The 21,787-nt window shown below is 39.1% G+C and overlaps 1 long non-coding RNA gene across 2 annotated transcripts in view; it reads right to left on the reverse strand.

The window, feature by feature from the left end:
• Window positions 1-1,700: 1,700 nt before the first annotated feature.
• The window catches only part of LOC139033905 (uncharacterized), a 109,061-nt gene continuing 88,974 nt past the window's right edge, over window positions 1,701-21,787 (reverse strand). The window contains exons 4-5 of one of the 2 annotated variants that reach the window (XR_011486389.1): window positions 2,458-2,539; window positions 1,701-2,005 (exon numbers count right to left, since the gene is read on the reverse strand). This is a non-coding gene — a long non-coding RNA (uncharacterized lncRNA). Of the gene's footprint in view, window positions 2,006-2,457; window positions 2,544-21,787 lie in introns of both variants that reach the window. The other variant, XR_011486388.1, reaches the window with a different exon arrangement.

Consider the following 21,787-nt stretch of genomic DNA (forward strand, 5'->3'; position numbering starts at 1 on the left):
ACTGTAGTTTTTTTAAAACTGAATTTATCCTGAGGTCTGCCTCCTCTATATCTTTCTTTATTCTTTTTTCTCTACTCAATAATGTCCTCTTGTTATTTCCTATCTCAGGGCTGCTTCTCCTTTTTAAACTTCCCCTGAAGTGAAGTGAAGTGAAGTGAAAGTCACTCAGTCCTGTCCGACTCTTTGCAACCCCATGGACTATACAGTCCATGGAATTCTCTAGGCCAGAATACTGGAGTGGGTAGCCTTTCCCTTCTCCAGGGGATCTTCCCAACCCAGGGATCGAACCCAGGTCTCCTGCATTGCAGGTGGATTCTTTACCAGCTGAGCCACAAGGGAAGCCCAAGAATACTGGAGTGGGTAGCCTATCCCTTCTCCAGCGGATCTTCCCGACCCAGGAATCAAACAGGGTCTCCTGCATTGCAGGCGGATTCTTTACCAACTGAGCTATGAGGGACTTCCCCTAATCCTGTCCTATTTCCTCAACATTCCCTCATTTGAAATTTATTATTTACTGCCTGAGGTTAAGGTTCTTTATGAACTTTTTTTTTCCCCCATTTATTAGATTGTTAACTCCTTAAGGGTAGGTGCAATGTATTACTCTGGATGGGATTCCCTGCCAGCACTTAATAATAAAATAGTACTTTAGAAAAGATTGTTGAAATAACAAATGCTGGAGAAGGTGTGGAAAAAAGTGAACTCTCTTACACTGTTGGTCAGAATATAAGTTGGTGCAGCCACTACAGAGAACAGTATGGAGGTTCCTTAAAAGCTAAAAATAGAGTTGCCATATGATCCAGCAATCCCACTCCTGGGCATATATCCAGACAAAACTATAATTCAAAAAGATACATGCACCCCTATGTTCATAGCAGCACTATTCACAATAGCCAAGACATGGAAACAACCTAAATGTCCATTGACAGATGAATGGATAAAGAAGATGTGGTACATATATACAATGGAATATTACTCAGCCATAAAAAAGAATGAAAATAATGCCATTTGCAGCAACATGAATGGACCTAGAGATTATCATACTAAGTGAAGTAAGAAAAACAAATACCATATATCACTTACATGTGTAATCTAAAATATGACACAAATGAACTTATCTATGAAACATAAACAGAAAAAAAAAGAAACAGAAACAGACTCATAGACATAGAGAACAGACTTGTGGTTGCCAAGTGTGTGTCGGGGGGGGGGGGGTGGAGCAGGAATTTGGGATTAGCAGTTCAAGCTTTTATATTAATATATATGATGGATAAACTATGTCCTACTATATAGCACAGAGAACTCTAGTCAATAGTCTATGATTGAAAGTGAGGCCTTTCTCTCTCCCATTTCTTGTAGGCAAGACTCCAGCCTCCACGACCTTCCTGAGTTCCAAAGGGCAGATTCGAACAGTTGCTAATCAAGTTATTGTTGTTGTTTAGTCCCTAAATTGTAACGGACTCTTTTGCTAAGCCATGGACTGTAGCCTGCCAGGCTCCTCTGTCCATGGGATTTCCCAGGCAAGAATACTTGAGTGGGTTGCCATTTCCTTCTCCAGGGGATCTTCCTGACCCAGGGATTGAATCCATGTCTCCTGCATTGGCAGGTGGATTCTTTATCACTGAGCCATCTGGAAAGCCCAAGATCAACTGTACTTCAATTTTTTAAGAAAGAAATGATTGTTGAATGGAGTCAAAGCTGAATAACCATCCTTCCCCCACGAGACCTTATTCATATTTATTTTCCAAACAATACCCAAACAGAATTGATTAAAAAGCAGAAAACTGAGGTTTGAAGAATGAAAACTCCCAGAGAGGGTTTCAGGGTGGGAGTGGGACAGAAGCAAATCCAGTGGTAATTCTGCTTGTCATTCTCCTGTCTGTTTAGTCTCTCTCATCTCAAGGCTATGGTGACAGCCTGGAATGAATTGAATCCTGAAGAGCAACTGCAGGTCTGCAGGCCTGGGATGAAGTACTATGTCTCTTTAACTCTTTCTTTGGAGAGAATTCTAAAAAAGTGAAAGAGAAAAAAAGGAAATTTAGTCCACAGAGAAATTAACTGCAATGCAACACCACACATAGCTTTAAAATTCAATGCTTTCTTTCTCTGAAGATACCCAGGTCGGTTTGTCTCTGCTATTTTTCATCATATAAATTACTTTGCTTGAAGGGCAAGTGGGAGTAAATATAGCAGCAGTATCTCTGATGTAACATTTACTGACCTGGCTTTGACACGTCCTTGACATTGTCCTTTAGAAAAGAAAGAGAAAAAGAGAAACTGTCTCTGCTACTGTGTGTAAGAGAAACTCCCATTCTCAGCCATCAGTCAAGTATGGGAGACTGATATATATGAAGAATAAAAAGAAAAAGTGAAAGATGCTGGTAATTTGTCAGCTTTCCTGTGTTTGGCCATCCCTGGCAGGTGGGCCAGAGCCAGAGACACTCAATCAGCAGTATTTACCAAGGTGGGGGTAGCCAGATGCTCATGCTGGAAACCACGCACAGTTCAAGTTCCCATTCTGAACCTGCATTTTAAAAACATCCTGCCTAAATAAATAAATAAATAAATAAAAAATAAATAAATAAAAACATCCTGCCGAAAAAGTTTTGTAAGTTACCGAGTCTCATTTTCCCCTTACTCTTTCCAGTCTCTCTCTCTTTTTTCTTCTTAAAGCAATGACTTTACTTTTTATAGAGCTGGAATACACATCTAAAAGAAAATTGTGGGACTTCCCTGGCGGCTCAGTGGTAAAGAATCCTCCTGCCAATGCAGGAGACTTGGGTTGGATTCCTCTGGGAAGATACCACTTCAGACCAACTAAGCCCAATAGCCACAACTACTGAGCCTGTGCCCTAGAGCCCAGGAGCCGCAATTACTGAAGCCTGAGCACTCTAGGACCCATGTCCCACAAGAGGAGCCACTACAATGAGAAGCTTGAGCAGCGCAACTAGAGATTAGCCCCTGCTTGCCGCTACTAGAGAAAAAAGACCTAGAATAGCACCCTCACTCCAAAAAAAATTAAATAATTGTGGCTCTCTCTGAGGAGAGGACTGGATAAGTGGGTGAGTTCAGGGTTGAGGGTGGGGAGGAGGGCAGAGGGGAGAGCAGCCCAGAAGTCTTTTCTCTACGCTTTCTGATTACAATGAGAATATTTAGTGAATTACATTTTCTTTTTTTTTGTTCAGGCCACAAAGCCTGTAGGATCTTAGTTCCCCCAACGGGGATCAAAGTGTCCCTGGTCTTGTTCTTAAACATTGAACCATCAGGGAAGTTCCCCATGTGTAATTTTTTTAAGTAGGGAAGGAAGGACAGAAAGGATGGATTGGGAAACAGTTCACCTGTGATTTATACATGAAACTTCATTTGGACATATTACAAACTCTCAGTTAACCCCAATAAAATATGCTTGGTAGATTAACTGTGATTATCTTACTTCCAATGTCTAGCATTTAGTTTCAACTCCTTTTGTTTTTTAATTTTGCACCTCAATGTAAAATTTAAATTATGTACCACATGAAAATGTTATTTATAATAAATACATACATGCTTCTGCCTATCCATTTATGTTTATTAATTATTTCTTTTTTAAAAAATATATTTATTTATTTGGCTGCGTTCGGTCTTATTGTGGTACACCGGCTTAGTTTCCTCGAGACATGTGGGATCTAGGCAACCAGGGATCGAATCCATGTCCTTAGCATTGGAAGGCAGAATTTTTAACGACTGAACTGTTAAACTCACTCTGCTCACAGCAGGACTGGCCAATGAATCTGAGAGGAGGTATTGAGGCAAGGTATTCGACTTTATTCAGAAAGCTGGCTGGCCAAGAAAATGGCAGACTAAGTCTCAAAATAACCATCTTATCTGGAGCTGGATGTCAGGTTCCTTTATAGATCAGAGATGGTGGGGGGAAGTGGCCATTAATCTTGCAAATATCTCCTAGAATGGCAAGCCTCAGCCAGGGGATGTGTTAATTTCTTCATTCTTGCCATCTAAAGGGAGGACAGGGTTCTGTTAGTTTAACAGTCAGGCAGAAGGGCAAGATTCTCTGAGACAGACCATTATGTATAATTATAATAACAAAAGCAACAAAAAGCAAGTCCAAGAAACAATTCCAACATGGAGTAAGAATTGGCTTTTCCCTGCAAAAGACCACTAGGGAAGTCCCTACTTTCTTGTTTTCTTGATAAGATAGAAATAAGAGACCCTTGTGATGGTACTGCTGGCCATGCATTCCGACCGCCACCCCCATTTTAAGACCACTGGTCAAATTAACAGAGCAATGCTGTTCTACGAGTTAATGTATACAGTAATGTAAACAAAATAGCTCGCGTAGGCTATTTGCTCTATAAAATATAAAAATTGGGACCCTTTCTTTCCTCCCCCTTGCTCATGGAAAAGGACATGGTTGAAACAAAAGAACTTATTTGTAAGCATCAGGCCTAAGAAAGTTAGAACTAGGGAGAGTTTGATATTATTTCACCAATCCCCTCATCTTAAGACAAGAATGCTGAGGGCCAGGGAGAGTTGCTGTTTAATAAAGCTTACAGATCCCAGGTGTCTTTTTCTTACTTCCCTTTTTTTTTTTTTTTGGCTGCACCTATTAGTTTGCAGGATCTCAGTTTCCCAGCCAGAGATTGAACCTGGGCCACAGCAATGAAAACCAGAAAACCTAGGCCACCAGGGAACTCCCCCAAGTGTCTCTTTTATTTATTTCTTTTTATCTTTTCTCTGTCAAGTGTCTTAATGTAGTCTTCTAAACTTTCATGTGTAGCTCTGGCTCATTTCTAAACTACATGACTGAGCGACTTTCACTTCACTAATTTTTGGGTTAACTGTCTTCTCTCTTTCCTCATCTTAGTATGGCTAAGTTTAAAACTATGATCTTACGCTTTCATGTGCTGTAGGAGGAAAACTTCAGAAAAGCTAGAAATACAATAAAAGCTTTAAAATTAATTCAAGTCACTAGGCTGAAGGCATCCTGGCTTCTCCCATAGCATAGTATATATACATAGTGAACAGCAGGTGGGGCTTATTATTATTCCTCATCATCCTCATCAGTTTGGCTCCCCTGTAAGTGTGAATAGGTTTTCTTTTTTTTTTTTAGGTTTTCAATGATATGTTTCAAAGTTCTAAGCAGTTTCTCTTGTCCTGAGGTGAGAGACTGAGCCGGCATCCAGGTGGCTTCTAAGAACAATACCTACGTGACAACTCTGGTGGCCTTGCGTTGCTGAGCCCAGGGAAAACGTTGGGAAGGTCTGTCCGAGGGAGCTCCCAGCCCCCAGCGTGATGCCTGGGGCAAGCTCCTGGAAAAGTTTACTGAATTTACACCTAGAAAAACAGAGCTCTCCTCTGGAATTCAAACACAATTTAGAGAGGACAGAGAAATTCACAGCCTGGGGCCCAAGTCTGCCTGGTGCCAAAACAACCACAAAATTCTGCTTCACAGTTTGTGAAACACCATGAAAGGCAGGGGGCCTGAGTCACAGGCAGGCTTTACAAAGTTCACCAAGTCTCATTTTACTAAGTTAAAACAAAACGGGAAACAAGGTAAAGAGGAAGGAAAAGACACTAATAGGACTGGAGAGCCCAGTTGTCCTATACAGCAGGTATATTGACATTTCTTAACTCACTTTCACAAACTCCCTGGAAAGATTCATCGCCATTTTTTTTAAAAAAACTGAAGCTCATAGGCCAAGCAGCATGCCCAGGTTTACACAGCAACAAAGTGGCAGAACCAAAAAGTTGAGTGTAGGCCCTTTGACCTCTGATCTCGTGAGTGCACCTTCCTCAGCCCCACATGAAGCAACCAAATTCCAGAGCGTTTTAAAGAGCGCCCTGCTGAAGGTCCTGCAGCTAATAGCAGGCAGGGCTGGCGTCTGCCTGTAATTCAGTTGTCAGGCTTCAGGTGGTTAGTCTGTGTTTAGCAAGATGTCTTGTTTGCTGATGGGAAACAAAGATGTGGTGAAAGAAAAGGAGACCAACACATAAGCTGACTTGTCTAGATTAGTTAATTTGGGTTGGAGGTGTGGTTTGCAGGGAGAGGGCCCTAAATTAAAACGTCACATTATGAAATCACAGATCAAATGAAGAAGTAGGAATGAAATGAAGTAAATCCAGAAGCCCAGGCTGACCAGAAAACAAAACCAAATTTCTCTTCTCAGCCTTAATCTTTTTTTTTTAATTGGAGTATAATTGCTTTACAATATTGTGTTACATTCTGCTGTACCACAGAATGAATCAGCTGCATGTATACACATGTCACCTCCCTCTTCAGCCTTCCTCTCCTTTAGTCAAGTCTCTAAAACAACTTATACTTTTGAATGAAATGATATATTTCCATAATAAAAAAAAATCAAGAGATTCAAAATATAAAAGGTAACATGAAGTCACTTTTCCTCCCTCCTCTGAGCCCTTCATGAGCCTGCGACCCTCCCTCTCCCCCCACAGCTAGCCTGGCCACCACAGAGTGTTCAGAGACCTTGATTCAACCTAAACACAGAGGATTCTAGGTGTTAGAAGAGAATGCTCTTTACAGGGTATCAACTGCAGAAAAATGCACAACCTAAAATTTTTGAGTTGTTTGATTCAAAGATCTTATTAGAACTGGACATGGAACAATAGACTGGTTCCAAATAGGAAAAGGAGTACGTCAAGGCTGTATATTGTCACCCTGCTTATTTAACTTCTATGCAGAGTACATCATGAGAAACGCTGGGCTGGATGAAGCACAAGCTGGAATCAAGATTGCTGGGAGAAATATCAATAACCTCAGATATGCAGATGACACCACCCTTATGGCAGAAAGTGAAGAAGAACTAAAGAGCCTCTTGATGAAAGTGAAAGAGTGAAAAAGTTGGCTTAAAGCTCAACATTCAGAAAACTAAGATCATGGCATCCATCACTTCATGGCAAATAGATGGGGAAACAGTGGAAACAGTGGCTGATTGATTTTTCTGGGCTCCAAAATCACTGCAGATGGTGACAGCAGCCATGAGATGAGGACATTACTTCTAGAACTACACAAGAATAAGGTACATCATTTTACCTAAGTCATTCCTGTTTATCAACCTAATTCATATTCTCTGGTTATTTTGTTCTCTCCATTTTCTTCTTCAAAAGACCCTCACCAAGGGGACTTCCCTGGCGGTCCAGAGGTTAAGACTCTGTGCCTCCAAAGCAGGGGGTATGGGTTTGATCCCTGGTAGGGGGACCTAAGGTCCCGCATGCTGCATGGCATGGTAAAAAACAAAACAAAAAGACCCTCACCGAGGCAAATATGAGTTTAGGATTTTAAATATAATAGATTTCCTCACATTTTCCAAAAAGCCAGCTTGACACAAACTTGATTTTGCTTATGGGTGAACCGTGAGGGATTTATGATCAAGGCCTTCCTCCCCTTCCCAGGGCCTGGTTACTGACCTCACAAAAGCAAAATTTCACCTTCACTCCCTTTTTACAAAGTAAAAGAACAAAAAGAAAAAGGTGAGGACATTGTCTTAGGCTGCTACTGATAGGAGAAATTGAAACCGCACACCCTGGCCAAGCACCGCAGTAGCCATTTGCATGAGCTATTGTAGGACAGGAGATCCTGGGAAGCACCAACGAGAATTCAGGAAAGCTCGAAAGGAGAGACTAGATACCAGTCATTATGTCCTCCCAGAATCTTTCTCGTTGGAATCCATCTTGGTTGAGTGATGTGCACACCAACAGGAAGGACCCTGAGTCAGAACGACTGGCAAGATGCAACTAATCCCATCACCATAAAACCAAAGACTGCGACCCATGTGGCAGAAAAGTCCTCCTGGGTACCCCTTACCCTCCTACTCTCCCCACCCCTGGGCCCTTCCCAATAATGCCTCTTGCTTTGTCAGCATGTGAGTCTCCTCAGACAACTCATTTCTGAGTGTTAAACAAAAGCCCACTCTTGGGCCCTGGATGGGGCCCCCCTCCTGCAACACTATCAACCCTCCACTGTTTGTTTGGTTTTTTTTTAGGTTAATTTTTTTTTCCCCACTTATTTTTATTAGTTGGAGGCTAATTACTTTACAATATTGTAGTGGTTTTTGCCATACATTGACATGAATCAGCCGTGGATTTACATGTATTCCCCTTCCCGATCCCCCCTCCCGCCTCCCTCTCCATCCCATTCCTCTGGGTCTTCCCAGTGCACCAGCCCCGAGCACTTGTCTCATGCATCCAACCTGAGCTGGTGATCTCTTTCACCCTTGATAGTATACTTGCTTCAACGCTATTCTCTCAGAACATTCCATCCTCGCCTTCTCCCACAGACTCTAAAATCTGTTCTGTACATCTGTGTCTCTTTCTCTGTTTTGCATATAGTCAACCCTCCACTGTTAATAAGGTCTTCTTTAAGCTTATAATCAAAATAGCTAAGGAGACAGGCTTTACACCTGTTTTGTCTATGCCTTTCCAAATTGGAACAAAGCCTTTGCCCAACTTGGCTGCTCTTTAAAGAGTCTGTCCTGTTTTTACCACTCTTTGGCAAACTCCTCTAACAAATGATCTGCCTGGCAATTACATTCACCTCTTAACTTGCAATAATTTGGTTTTGATCTCTATTGAAAATGTAATTAGGGGCCATTATCTATTCCTGAATGAATAGATTCAAATGCCCCTTCTCAGTCTTTACTGAATCCCAGAGTCCCCTGTCGAATTTTGTTATTGCAAATGACACCCTAAAAGATGTTTTTTTTTTTAAATTAAAATAGCTAATTATAGGGAATTCCCTGGTGGTCCAGTGGTTAACTGCTGAGGGCCTTGGTTCAGTTCCTGTTCTGGGAACTAAGATCCCACAAGTCAAGTGACATGGCAAAAAAAAAAAAAAAAAAATTTATAGAAATAGCATAGCAGCTTTAATATTGTAAATATAAGGCAGAAAAAGTCACCCAAAATACCACTATACCCCAAAAGACAAGCATTGTTTAAGTGCCCATGTTTATAGGGCACTAGCTTAATACATTACAGTTCATCTTACAGAATGTTACGCAACATTTGAAAACAATGAAATAAATCCATAGGTATGAAAAAAAAAACCTCCATAGTAATTAGTAGAAGTAAAAAATATCATGATATACTGTACACATCACGCAATACCATTTGTATATTTTTATTGATGTATAGATGAAATAAAATTATTTTCATTTTAAAGCAGGGCAAAAACTTTTTTTTTTAGGACAAGAACATTTTTAAACACAAAATTCTCTCCTGCCTCCAGCTAATTGGGGATACTTCAGATGCTCCCTGAAGCATCCCAGAGAGAGATTAAAACAATTAGGATTGTTTGGTATGTTGGGTTATATGGGAAGAATTGCCTAGTGGAGTGGAGATAAACCTTCTCAGGTTGCATTGGATGGATAAAATGTCATTAATGTAAATATTCTTATAAATTATATAAAATTTATAAAATTGGATATGTTCTGGTATAATGCTACCAATCATAATTCTAATTATGATCTTAAAATGTATGTCATTAAAAAAATGAATGTCATAGCAATAACTAAGCTTCTTTGTCAATTGCATTGTAATCAGATCTCTAACTATACCTTTTGAAGTCTGTTGTCATTCCAAGACATTACTCTGATGTCTTTGCAAAAATGCCTCATCTTCAAGAAGATTCATAGAATTTTTTAAGACTTATTTTTAAAATATTTATTTATTTTTGGCTGCATCACGTCTTAGTTGTGGCTAACAGGTTCTTTTCAGCTTGTGGACTTCTCTCTAGCTGTGTCAGGCAGGGTCAGTAGTTGTAGCATGTGATCTTAGTTGCCCTGTGGTATGTGGGAATCTTAGTTCCCTGACCCAGGGATAGAATCCACATCTCCTGCATTGGAAGGCGGATTCTTAACCACTGTACCACCAGAGAAGCCCCTTAATTGAATTATTAAAAGGATATATTTATTTCTGAAGTTTATAATAATAATCTATTTTTGGATACAGATCAGACGCCAACCAGAAGATTATTCACATTGGAAAAGACATCAGATAAAGGACTGTCCATGGCCTTGTTGGAAAGTGCCATATCAGGCCTCCTCTCTTAAATGGACTGAAACTCCTGTTTCTAACACCCTCTTAGGCTGAGACCAGCAGTACCAGACCAGGACAAGAAGATGACATCCAAAGTAGACAGCTTCCAAGATGCTGAACCAGACCTGTGTAATAATTACTTTGAGACTTGATCATACTTTTGCTTGTGAACCAAACATTACTTTCTTGAGCTCAGGCTTATGCAAATGTCAAAAATCAACCCAGTTGCTAGATTTATGGTTGATTACCTATGTCCAGTATTCCTGGGTTACCTTGGTGGATCTCTCCTCTCCAAGATTCTAATTGGAAGGCCTTATCGATTTTAGCTTAGAAGAAAGGAATTCTGGTACCATGCAAGTGACTGATGATATCACTCTTATGAAGTGGGACACTCTTACATTAAACTCTTACATTTAATCTATCTATAAATATTTCTCTTCACTAGATGTTAAATATATTGAGTAGTTCCTGACAGGACCCAATAGATTTATGGAACAAAGTTATAGCCTTAGCTATTCCCAGGTTGGTTAGGAAGATGAACAATTGGTTTTCCTTAGGTTCAAGGTCACCTATGGATAGCCTTGAAAATCGTCCCCGCCAACCTGTCTTTAATTTGGCCTGCTAGGTTCAACTGGGCTACCCAGGTGGCGCTAGTGGTAGAGAACCTGCCTACCAATGCAGGAGACGTGAAAGATGGGTTGGATCCCTGGTTGGGAAGATCCCCTGGAGGAAGGCAAGGCAATCCACCTCAGAATTCTTGCCTGGAGAATCCCATGGACAGAGGAGCCTGGCGGGCTACAGTCCCTAGGGTTGCAAAGAGTCGAACATGACTGAAGTGACTTAACATACACATTGGTTCAATTAGTGTTCCAATGGTATGATTATTTGGTCATGATATTTGTTCCTTCACTTGGAATAGGATATGTCATTACTCATAAAGAGGCATCAACAAATTCAGCCAGTAAGCTTTAAATGGTAATAACCATCACTGGGCTTCTCAGATGGCTTACGGCCTGCCAAGCAGGTGATGTGGATTTGATGCCTGGGTTAGGAAGATCCCCTGGAAAAGGAAATGACAACCCACTCCAGTATTCTCACCTGGGAATTCTATGGACAGAGGAGCCTAGTGGGCTACAGTCCCTGGGGTCCCAAAGACACAACTTAGCAACTGAGCATGCACGCGTGAAACCAAGTCATTAGTTTGCTCAGTTAAGAAGTTTCCATAAAAAGATAAGTAAATTAAAAAAAAAAAAGAAGTTTCCATGATGAGGAAAGCAGTCCTACATGGGCAACCTGCACTATCACGCACAGTGAATGTTGTGTTTTTATACCTGATGAGTCTTCTAATGTAACCTGCCTTAAGACACATATGAAAAATCAAATTTCTACTCTGAATGATCCTCTTCCCAGTTTAAGTGAAATGTTAGGAAGATGGTTTGATTCAGGAAGATGTTGGCTTAAATCTTTGCTAATGATAGCTACTCCTACATTTTAATAACAGTTGGTGTAACTTAAACAATATTAATAGTAGTTTCTTGCTTTTATGTTGTGTATCATCTACTCTCATTTAGAAAATATCCAAACAATTTGTAACTATTAATCACATCTATAGTTCTCTATAAAATAATGGACATGCACAGTATACATGCAAGGGAAAATTGGCATAAGTCTTATTGAACCACTTGAAATTAACTATCAGTCCTTGTCAGACATCCTACCAGTACAACTCCCCTAAGAGAAAAGAAAGAACTGGGCTATTAGGAACCAGCATCGAGGGACATGGTGACCAGAGGAGGTAAGCGACCATCCTAGCATCAAGGGACCAAATATTTGATCACCTTTTGATTAAATATCAAAAGAGAGAATTGATGAAATAAAGTTATTTTTAAGACAGGACAAGAAAAATTTTAAACATAAAATTCTCTCCCTGCCTGTTTGAGCTACTACACCTTCCCCTTGAGTGTGACTTGTGCACCTGTGTTATACATTAACTAGATCCCCTCAGAAGACACAGGAATGTTTATTCACCAAAAAAAAGCAATTTCCTCCTGGCACCAACAAGGTAACACCTTAGGAGATAACATTCCTTTCTCAATCCTGTAAGGGGTCACAATAAGCCACTACTCAGCTTGTTGGACTATGTAAACTGTCAATATATTACTTTGATGTATAACCCTTGGTCTCAAAAACTTATATAAATATGCTTTGACCTTCAAGGGGCAGAATAGTCCTCAGAGGTCTCAGAACACTGCATGTATGCTAAGTTGTTTCAGTTGTGTCTGACTCTTTGCGACCCTATAGACTGTAGCCTGTCAGGCTCCTCTGTCCAAGGGATTCTCCAGGCAAGAATATTGGAGCAGGTTGCCATTTCCTTTATCTCCTGGGTAATAATCTGCAGGTTGGCTTGAATAAAATTTTCCATTTCTTTCTTAAATTGACTACTAATTTTTTTCATTGTCATGCTGGGCTATGCACGCAAAATTTCTGGAAGGACACACAAGACACTATCATAGTGGTGGCTTCTAGACTCTAGAAAATGGGAATGCCAGCTAGTAAGAAAGGATTTTACTTTTTTATTTATACTTTTCTGGGTTAATTGGTTTTCTGTGAATTTATGTAATGCATTTTGAAATGTATTTATAGTATATTTAAATGTATTTAAAATACTAACATTTAAAACAAAGATATATCTCTGCACAATTTTTTGAAATGAATAAAACAAATGTCCACACAAGTATCATGTGAAGTTTATCAATTATAAAATTAATCAAAATAAAAGTGTTATGTTTGAAAGGCATTTGAAGGCTAGATTTTATTTCATTCTACATAAATTCATAAGATTGCATAATAATCTTTGAGAAATGATAAGCAAACATAAATTAAACATTACTTACTAATAGTTTCAGTTCAGTTCAAGTCGCTCAGTCGTGTTCAACTCTTTGCAACCCCATGGACTGCAGCATGCCAGGCTTCCCTGTCCATCACCAACTCCCAGAGTTTGCTCAAACTCATGTCCATTGAGTTGGTGATGCCATCCAACCATCTCATCCTCTATCGTCCCCTTCTCCTCCCGACTTCAATCTTTTCCGGCATCAGGGTCTTTTCAAAAGGGTTGGTTTTTCACATCAGGTGGCCAAAGTATTGGAGTTTCAGCTTCAACATCAGTCCTTCCAATGAATATTCAGGACTGATTTCCTTTAGGATGGACTGGTTGGATCTCCTTGCTGTCCAAGGGACTCTCAAGAGTCTTCTCCAACACCACAGTTCAAAAGCATCAATTCTTTGGTGCTCAGCTTTCTTTATAGTCCAACTCTCACATCCATACATGACTACTGGAAAAACCATAGCCTTGACTAGATGGACCTTTGCTGGCAAAGTAATGTCTCTGCTTTTTAATATGCTATCTAGGTTGGTCATAGCTTTTCTTCCAAGGAGCAAGCGTCTTTTAATTTCATGGCTGCAGTCACCATCTGCAGTGATTTTGGAGCCCCAAAAAATAAAGTCAGCCACTATTTCCACTGTTTCCCCATCTATTTGCCATGAAGTGATGGGGCTGGATGCCATGATCTTAGGTTTTCTGAATGTTGAGTTTTAAGCCAACTTTTTCACTCTCCTCTTTCGCTTTCATAATAGTTTAAATAATTTCAAAACAAAAATTATACAAAATTTTGTCAAAATTGTATAGCAAAACTTCATATTTGATTTAGAATATGATATTTTATTTATTTATTTATGACCCTGTGGCTTTCAGGATCTTAGTTCCCTGACCAGGGATAGAACCTGTGTTCCCTGCTGTGGAAGCCCAGAGTCCTAACCATTGGACTGCCAGGGCATTCCCTGGCATGTGATATTTTAATGTTTACACGTTACTACAAAGGATCTCCAAAGGTAACAATGCCTAGAGTACAAGAGATTCTTAAAAAGGACCTGAGGGTAATTCTCTGAATGGTCCAGTGGTTAAAGAATCCACCTTCCAATGCAAGTGACACGGGTTCCATCCCTGGTTGGGGAAGTAAGATCCCACATGCCACTGGGCAACTAATCCCATGCACCACAACAAAGACCCAGCACAACCGAAATAAAAAACAAAGGACCTGTGTAGCATTAACTCCAAACTACATGCAAAAACATAAATATATATAATAATCTGTATCTAATTCTGCTTGTGATATTTGACAGAAGACCATTTGCTGTGAAATAAGGAATGACAAACTTATTATGAGAGAAAATTGTTGAAAGGAATTCCCTTCTTTCTGACTAGACAATCTATGCTTACCCTCTCCTTCTCTGCCTGTCCACTGTCACTATTGTGCTCCCTCCTTATCTTGACTTTGGAACTCAGGTCATCTCCTAGGCAAGAGACCGCTACTAAAAAGCAGTCGTATGTCTGCTGGTGAGCCACGTAAGGTCTGCTTTTCTTCCCACCCTCCTCATCAAGAAAGATAAGTTTTTCAAAAGGTGCATTGTATTGTGAGTTATAGCTCAATTAAAAAAATAATAATTTTCATGCTGGAAGAAGAAGGACAAACATAGGTAAGAAATTTGAAATACCACTGTGGGGAGCTTATTTGAGATATTTTGCCACTTTGAACAAACTAAAATTTCTAATCCCAATACCAAAAGGTAGTGGAAGAAACAGCTAATATTACAAAAACCACAAATAGAAATATTATAAAAATTGACAATGGAAAAAGTATCAGAGGGTAAAATGGACTGATTTTCAAGAGTGACAAAGGGCTTCTTTTAAAGATAAAGGATACAATCTAGATGTCCACTGACAGATGAATGGATAAAGAAATTGTTGTACCTGTATACAATGGAATATTGCTCAGCCACCAAAAGGAACGAATTTGAGTCAGTTGTAATGAGTGAAATGAACCTAAAGTCTGTCATACAGAGTGAAGTAAGTCAGAAAGAGAAAAACAAATATTGTATATAAACACATATATACGGAATCTAGAAAAATGGTACTGATGAATCTATTTTCAAGGCAAGAATAGAGATGCAGACATAGAGAATGGACTTGTGAACCCGGAGGGGGAAGGAGAGTGTGGGATGAACTGAAAGAATAGCACTGACATATATACACCACCATGTGTAAAATGCAAAGCTAGTGGGAAGGTGCCGTATAACACAGGGAGCTCAGCCTGGTTGTCTGTGACGACCTAAAGAGGTGGGAGGGGGGTTGGAGTAGGAAGGAGGCTCAAGAGAGAGGGATATATGTCTACTTACAGCTGATTCACACTATTGTACAGCAGAAACTAACACATTGGGAAGCAATTATCCTCCAATTGAAAATAAATTTTAAAAAAATAATAAAGGTGGAGAAGGAAATGGCAACCCACTCCAGTATTCTTGCCTGGAAAAGTCCATGGACAGAGGAGCCTGGCGGGCTGCAGTCCATGGGGTTACATGACTGAGCATGTGTGCACGAGGGTGGAGGGAGATGGGTTGGTAGCAATAAAGTGGTAGAACTAAAAAAAAAAAAAAAAAATAAAAAAAGGATTGATCAGACCTGCTTAGTTTAAAATAGTTGCCTGTTCAGAGAGTAAGACTAGGGTGTAGGGCAGGTTGGTTTGTCTGTCTGTTTTCATTATAAATATTTGGTACCACTTTTAAATTAAATCTATATAATACATAAATTTTACCCTCCAAAAAAGTTTTTCACGTGGGAAAATATGAGACCTTAAAAACTATGATCTTCAAATCTTCAACAACCCCTGGAAGATGTGCGGTAGATTATTACAAAATGCTTAGTGAGCACTTAAAGGAATTGACCTTGAGTGCCAAGTTGGATCCACTAAGGACAAGTCTGTTTATTCAATAAACATTTATTGTGTACTACTTGATCCCAGTCACTGTGCAAGACACTAGCAAAATGAAGCAGAAAACAAAACAGCACCTTTCTGCTTCTTGTGGAACTCCAGTGAAGAAAACAAACAATAGCAAAGATTACAGCATAATTACAATTTGTGATAAGTGCTGTGAAAGAAAACACAGGGATTCGTGTGAGAACATGATTAGAGGAACTAGCCTCATTGCAGAAGAGGGCAGTGCTACAGAAATTCTCTGTGAGCCAGCCGCACGTAATCTGAGCCCTGCAGATGAATAGAATTTAGGTAAGAAGTATTGCTACAGAGACAATCTGAAAACCACAAGTGAAAAAGGCATGAGGCAGCAATAAACTTGGCATGCAGAGGAGCAGAGAAAAAACTGAGGTGGCCATAGGTCAGAAGGCAGAGTGCAAGAACAAGCCTCTCCAGGAACCTAGGGGCTGCATCACACAGGCACTAACTAATGCTGTTTCCTTTTTTGAAGTGATTACTGGGCAGGTAGATTAGAGAAATCCAAAGACGCACTAAATTTGTTTTCAGTGAGACAACTGATCAACATGCTTGGGACAAACCAGTTATCCAACAACCAAAAAACTGAAAAGTTTAGCCGCTTGGTTGTGTCCAGCTCTTTTTGACCCCATGGACTGTAGCCCGCCAGGCTCCTGTCCATGGGATTCTCCAGGCAAGAATACTGGAGTGGGTAACAATTCCCTTCTCCAGGGGATCCTCCCGATCCAGGGATTGAACCTGTGTCTCTTGCATCTCCTGTATTGGCAGGTGGATTGTTTACCACTGCACCACCTGGCTTCCCATGAAGTGTGTAGTCTCAGGCAGCGAGACTCTGCAACAGAAGCAGATCCTGGAAAAGCTGTCAGCTTAAGACCGTTTTCAGACCATGCTCTTCATGTCTGGACATCAAGTCCTTCCTTGAAGAGTGATCTGGGTTTGCATCTCCTTATCCATCCCACCATTGCGTTTAGAACACAAAGACACCAGGAACCTAAACAGTTTGGTTCCTGCCTACCTCTCTTCCACTTGCTTCTATTGAAAATTTGTTTCAGATACACTAGCCACCTTCTTTTCTTTAAACTTTTTAATACAATTTTTACAGGCTACTTTCCACTTAAGTTATTTAACCTTCATGTTTGTTGAACCTTATCCTCTCTTCAGGACTTTTGTGTTAGCTGTTTCTCTTCCTGAAATGTCTTCCTGTGGTTACCTCCTTCTAATGCTGCCTGTCACCTTCCTTGTTGCTTCCTAACTGGTGGCCCTGTTTCAGTTTCTCATGCACTTAAATAAAATTATCTAGATTGCTTGTTTATATCTGTCTCATCATTATGTTATGCTGAACATAAATTAAGCAAGGCTGTGGATCTGATCTGTTTTATTCAATGCTCAATCCCAATCAGTACCTGGAACACAGCAGACCTTCAAGAAATATTTGTTAATTTGAATCAGACAAGTTCAATGATACTATATATAGCTAGCTATAGTTATAGCTAATCAAACATTTTTACCCAAATAATAGTTATTAGTATTATTTGTATAACTTAGTATATCAAACAAAGTTAACCTGAAGGGAGATCTCCAGTTGGCTGACACAAATCTGTCCAGTCTTGTCAAACGGTTAAAAGTCAATGATTTCTGTAGACACAGATGATGAAATTTCTGATGACTCAAAGCCGAGAGTTCTGAAATCACCTAAGCCACCCCCTCCAGGCTACAGTCCACGGGGTTGCAAAGAGTCAGACATGACTGAGCAACTAACATTTTTAAGCTATCTTTCCAGCCCCCCAGATACACCCCTACCCTCACCACATATAAGGAACAGGCTCGCTCTCTCCCCTTTAGGGAAGCCAGCAAGCAAGGAGACCTGTTGTTTGTGCTCCCTCCCACTGTTTTGGAAGGGCCCAATAAAGCCTTGCTTTTAGAGGAGAAAAAAAAAAAAAAGCTGGGAGTATTGGTGGCTGAGACACTGGATCACAGGATTCAGATTCCAAAGCACCTGAAAGTCCACCAAAAACAGAACGAATAAGTGTGTATCTTACAAATACAGTGAATTACTACACAGCAATGAAAATGAGTGAACTGCTGCTATCTGCAATATGAAAAACTTTACAAAGATGATATTGAGGGAAATAAACCAGACACATAAAGAAGAATATATATTGCATTATTCTATTTCTGTATATTTCAAAACCAAGGGAAACTATTCTATGGTGCTAAAAGTCAGGACTGGTTCTCTTGAGGAAGGAGGAAGGGAGCAACGATGAAGGGAGATGAAGAAGGCTTTTGAGGTGCTGCTAGTGTCTATTTCTTGACCTGGGCAGCAGTTATATGGATGTGTTTATTTTGCAATAACTCACTGATCTGGGTACTTACGATTTGTACATTTTATATGTATAATATACATAAATTTTAAACTGAAGCATAAAAGAGACGTGGGAAATCTTTTTTATTAAAAGCTCAATGTGCAGTTCCTAATTTTGAATGAAAGAATTTTAATTTTCGCCACTTAGAATTATAATTGGTATTGATTTGCAGTAAATAATCTCTATTATGTTTAAGTAGTTTCCTTTGATCTCTTATTTCACAGAGATTTTATTAGAATGGTTGCTGAATAGACTGTAAATATTGCTGCAGCGATGTCGAGTGAAGAGTATTTTCATGTAGTTGCTATTATAGCCTTTTTGGCAAGCAACAGCTGCAACAGCTATTATTTTAAAAATGTGACCCAGCAATCTCAGTTCTGGGGATCTATCCTACTCAAACAAAACCACTAGTTTCAATAATTTTTTTTTTTTTCCTGGCCATGCCTTGCATGGCTTGTGGGATCTTAGTTCTCCCATCAGGGATCAAACCCAGGCCCTGTGCAGTGGAAGCACAAGTGCTAACCCCTGGGCCACCAGGGAATTCCCTCAATAAAACTACTGAAAAAATAAAAATAAAAAAAAATAAAACTACTGAAATAAAGACAACGAAGTTTTACATATATATCCAAGGATATTTTGGCACACTGTTTCAAGTGGCAACACACACACATACTATAAATACGATGGGGACTTCCCTGCTTGTCCAGTGGTTAAGGCTTTGTCTTATAACGCAGGGACCGTGGGTTCGATTTCTTGGTAGGGGAGCTAAGATCCCACATGCCTCTTGGCCAAAAAATCAAAACATAAAACAGAAGCAATATTGTAACAAACTCAATAAAGACTTTAAAAATGGTCCACATCAAAAAAAACAAAAAAAAAATCTTAAAAAAAAATACTATGCATGCCATCAATAGGGGAAAGGTTGCAAAAAATTTTACTATACCCACATTTGTTTTTCAAACTTTAAACTTTTTATTTTGTATTGGGTATAGCTGATTAACAATGTTGTGGTACTTTTAGTATATCCACATTTTGAAATATCCATTAAAGGACTTCCCTGGTGGTTCAGTGGCTAAGACTCCATACTTCCAATGCAGGGGGCATGGGTTTGAACCCTGGTTGGGGAACTAAGATCTCACATGCCATTTGTTTCAACCAAAAAATGAACATAAAATAAAAGGTTTGTGTACTTTAAAAAGAGAGAGAGAAGCATCCATTAAAAGGAATACATTTGTACTCTGACAATTGATTTAGAGGATTTTTAGATGAGAAACTGTTTTAAATAAAAAATAAAGAGAAAAAAAATCACTTTTTTTTTTGAAATCACGTTTTTTAAGTGACAAAAAAACCCTATACTGAATATGTGTACATTTGTATTTGTCTATATTTAATCATATGAGAATACAGAAAATTGTTAACAATTAGATTGACAAAATGGTTATTTGTGGGGTAGGAATTGATGGAGTGACAGAGGATGGGCAAAAGAAAGTCAAGGGAGAAAAAAAATTAAGAACCAAATGATTTTTTGGAAAGCTCTATATGAGCCAGTAATCTCACATCACAGGTGAAAAATCAAATGCAGTCATAGGGACATTAACAGATTACATTGTGTCCAAATCAAAGGACATAATAATCACAGTGTACTTTACGCTGTTCAGATCAAATCTAACATATTGTATATGTTTCTGTATAAAATACTAAAAATAAAACAAATACCCCCCTCCCCCGCAAAGAGAAATGTTTTTTCTTGTTATACGACAATTGCTTAAGAATCAGGCAAGCGTAGCTTCCAGTTTCTTTTCAGCCACTTACTTAGCTATGTGACCTTGGGCAAATTACTTAATTCCTCTATGCCCTAGTTTCTTCATCTGTACAATGAGGATAATTATAGCTCCTGTCTCTCAGGATTACTGAGGATAATAATATACGCATGCCAGGACCTGGTGTCTAGGTGAAACTCAATAAAAATAATTAATATTGTTAGTTATTAGAATAAATATTTATTGCAAAAATTAGAATTTACACATAAGCAAAAATGAAAACATAACCATAATTTACCTTCCAGAGTTAACTATTGTTAATTTTTGGATGTTTATGCATTTACCAATGTGATCTGAAAAATCATCAAATCAAAGGACATAATAATCAATAGCTGGTGATAGCTTAGGATGAATTAGCAGTCACCAAATGTTTAAAGGGCTGTTTCACAGTAGAGGGGTAGACATATTCTATGAGGCTGCAAATAATCACAGCAAGAGGCAGGGGTTACATTGAGAGCTGTCCAGCAATGGAATTGGCTGCCCCACACCATAGGGAGCTCCTTGTTACAACAAAGAACAGAACTGGCGACCATTTGCCAGAAAAATGATGAAAGAGAGGTCAAGCTAAATGGCTTCTAAAACTCTTCCTAACATTTTATGACAAAGAAATACTTGCTGGATGTATACTTATATGATTCACAGCCTACATATGACAATTTGTGTGGTTCTTACTATTTAATACTAGGCGGTAAGAACAGTTCCAAACATATCCCATGAAAGTTAATAGGAAATTCCTAGCATAGGTCAAGCAGTATCTCTCCGTCATAGAAAACTGAGGACGTGCAACTCCACCAATTAATCCCACACAATATGGAGAAAGAAATCAAAGGCGAGCCTGGAAGGAGTTTACATCTTATCTTCAGGTACTGTTTGTCTGCTTTCTTAATACTTGGAGTCTCTTCCTGGAAAAAATTTCTGATCTGGCAAAAATTCATAGTAATTACTTAGGGGAAAGGAAAAAGAAGAAACAAACAAAAAATAGATTAATGTAGTTGGGAAAAATTTTAAGAACATGGTGTTGATGGGAGAGAAGACTAAATGTCCCTATAAGACCCACCCAAGTGCTTTTGATGTCTGACCAATTATTATCTTATTATTCTTCCTGCTATAGATACAGCCACAATTTATGTAACAGGATGTTTAAAAAGATTAAAGAGAAGCTGTAGTAGGGTTCTAAGATGATAAGAGTCCCTAGAAAATGTATTTATGGACGTTTAGAATATAAGTTCCTGTAGTTCTTAGAATAAACCATCTATTTGTTTTTCTTTTTTTAAAGAAACAAATTTGTATTTCAATATGGCTGCTTCCTGCCCACAAGTGATATAGAAATAATGGAGCAAAGAGAGCAAACAAATAATACAGCAAAAAGAGGATGGTGGTATTCTTGTAATCTGTGATCTGTGCTGGTTGTTAATCAGGTTTGACTTTTGGGTCCAAAATATTTTATCCCTATATTACATAAATGTTTTTAATTCATCTGTATTAAATCTATTCATCGGAAAACGAATTATTCTGAGACTTCTCTGGTGGTCCAGTGGTTAAGACCTGACACTTCCACTGTAGGGGGCACTAGCTCGATCCCTGGTCGAGGATCTAAGATCTTGCATGTTGCACAACATGGCAAAAAAAAAAAAAAGAATTATTCTGTTGTTCAAGCAGAAGAGCTGTGTGGAGTTTGTGATTCCAGTGACTCAACATGAACATGATGAAAGTTAAA

The sequence above is a fragment of the Odocoileus virginianus genome, unplaced genomic scaffold (assembly GCF_023699985.2).
Source record: "Odocoileus virginianus isolate 20LAN1187 ecotype Illinois unplaced genomic scaffold, Ovbor_1.2 Unplaced_Contig_8, whole genome shotgun sequence".
NCBI lineage: Eukaryota > Metazoa > Chordata > Mammalia > Artiodactyla > Cervidae > Odocoileus > Odocoileus virginianus.